Genomic DNA, 2,380 nt, shown 5'->3' with positions numbered 1-2,380 from the left:
CCTACCTTCTGCCATTACAGAGTGATTTCTTGGATTTCTCCCTAGTTGTATGGCTTGTTCATCTAGATCTCAGGTGATTTTTTCCTTGCTGCTGCTCCTTGTTTCCATCACAACTTTGATTTGGTCACCAGAGGGATGAACAAAGCCTCTATTATATACATCATTTTTTTTCCTCTTTATTTCTTGTCTTTTTGATAACAGCCATTCTAACAGCTGTGAGGTGATATCTCACTGTGGTTTTGATTTGCATTTCCCTGATAATTAGTAATGTTGAATACCTTTTCATGTATCATCTGTATGTCTTCTTTGGGAAAATGTCTTTCAGATCCTCTGCCCATTTTTTAATTAGATTGTTTTCATGCTATTGAGTTGTATATTTTTTTGGATATTACCCTTTTCAGATATCTGATTTACAAATATTTTCTCTCATTTGCCTTTTCATTTTGTTTGTTGATGGTTTCATTTGGTGTGCAGAAGCTTTTTATTTTGATATAGTCCAACTTGCTTATTTTTATTTTTGTTTTCTTTGATTTCTTGTCAAATCCAAATTAAAATCATTGCCAAGACTCATGTCAAGGATCTAGTTTGATTTTAAGAAACAGTGCTGCCCTGACTCAAGCTAAACAATCCCCGGCCACCCAACTTCCAATAATTCCACCTCACCTCTAATACCAAAGGATATGTTAGCATGTTATTCAGGGACCCCAACAGGCTACAGTGTCCCTTAATGAAAAAGAAGGTAGATGTAGTCTTCATGGAGTCTCTAAGCAGCACTATCCAAAAGAATTTTCTGTGATGATGGACATCTTCTATGGTCTATAGATTTATACTGAGTACCTTAAATGTGGCTGGTGGAAATGAGGAACTCATTTAATTTTGCTTAATTTAATTTTAATTTAAATAGCCACATGTAGCTAGTGGTTACCATATTGGACAGATTAGTAAAGCAATACTACCCAATAGAAATATGTGAGCCACATAAGTAGGTTTAAATTTTCTAGTGGCTACATGAAGAAAATTTTTTTAAAAGTGAAATTAAATTAATTTTAGTAATACATATTTAAACCAATATACCTAAATATTATCATTTTAACATGTAATCAATATGAAAATAATTATCAAGGTATTTTACACTGTATTTTTATACTATATCTTAAAAATCCTGAGTATATATTACGCTTGCAACACATCTGAATTTAGATAAGCCAACATTTCATTAGCAGCTACCATATTAAACAGAACAACTCCAGAGAATCTTAAAGCCCTTCCTGCACCACCTAGTTCTCCCTTCTCTTCTCCCTAAACCCAAGGAGAAAAGTCAAAGTCACAAGAACTCTTCCTGTTCCTTGCTAATTTAGCATCATATAGTATACCTGGGTATGGTAGGCTAGAAGTGATCCCCCATCTAAAAATATCTCATCCGAAACTTCCATAAATTTCACCAACTAGATTAATTTAGTTTAATAAATAAGTGGGAGCTATAGGTAAGGCTACAGCTATTCACATCGCAGTATAGATTACAGGATCCTGCCACATGAAAATGACACTGTTCTATATCCCTCATCAAACAAAAGGATAAAACTCTCAACAATGTACTCTTAATACAGACTTCCGAAAGGATTAAAAACAAAAGAACCAAAGCCTTTATGGTAACACTTTGAAGAAACAACCACACAAAATATTAATCATTTTAACAAAGAACTTCCAAAATGAATGGGTGGCAAACCAGTGAACGATTTATTTCCTGTGTTGGTAAAAACAATCTTTATGCTGTCACTACTCCTTTTAGCTCTGAGTGGGAATATAGGGGGCCTGAAGTCACCTCAAAACAAAGGAATAGCCAAGCAAGAACAGTAATGCTGCTTGGTGCCCCAGGAAGAAAAGAAAAGGTAAGTGCACCCAAGGAAGGTTAGTCTATGTCTCATTAAGAGGCAAACATCATCTTCAGAGAGGATAAGGCAGCAAGAGACAAATTTACCATATGAGAGCATCTAAAACCAAGAACTGGTGGCAAAGGGAAATATAGAGGGAAAATAACCTGGCATCACAGTTAATATCTGCCCATAATTAAAGTCCTCGAAATTCAGAGTATTATCTCATTTAAGCCTGACAACAACCTGTGAGGTAAACAAGATATAATTTAACTCAGGTTTACAAATTAAGAAACTCGAAGAGCTTAAGCAAGTAGTTAAGTGATTTCCCCAAGGTTTATAAAGAAATGAGTCAATTACTTCTTCATCCTGAATAAATGTATATGTGTATGTAATACTAATTGCTCTAATGAACATAAAAGCAAGACAAGAACACAGCATAAGCAAGCAAGAATACTCCTTGCTTGGGAAGAACACATGTACACATAATAATTACCTAAACTGACTTA

At 34.6% G+C, this 2,380-nt stretch overlaps 1 protein-coding gene and 1 long non-coding RNA gene across 3 annotated transcripts in view; both read right to left on the bottom strand.

Moving 5' to 3' along the window:
- UHRF1BP1 (UHRF1 binding protein 1) overlaps positions 1-2,380 on the bottom strand; it is a 60,791-nt gene that overhangs the window by 24,273 nt on the left and 34,138 nt on the right. The gene's annotated exons all lie outside the window — the stretch shown is intronic.
- The window catches only part of LOC111747495, a 1,755-nt gene continuing 1,089 nt past the window's right edge, over positions 1,715-2,380 (bottom strand). Inside the window, exon 2 of the long non-coding RNA XR_002783554.1 lies at positions 1,715-2,367. This is a non-coding gene — a long non-coding RNA (uncharacterized LOC111747495). The remainder of the gene's footprint in view (positions 2,368-2,380) is intronic.

The sequence above is a fragment of the Pteropus vampyrus genome, unplaced genomic scaffold, assembly GCF_000151845.1.
Source record: "Pteropus vampyrus isolate Shadow unplaced genomic scaffold, Pvam_2.0 Scaffold225, whole genome shotgun sequence".
In the NCBI taxonomy this organism is placed as follows: Eukaryota; Metazoa; Chordata; class Mammalia; order Chiroptera; family Pteropodidae; genus Pteropus; species Pteropus vampyrus.
This window is presented reverse-complemented; position numbering and strand designations above follow the sequence as displayed.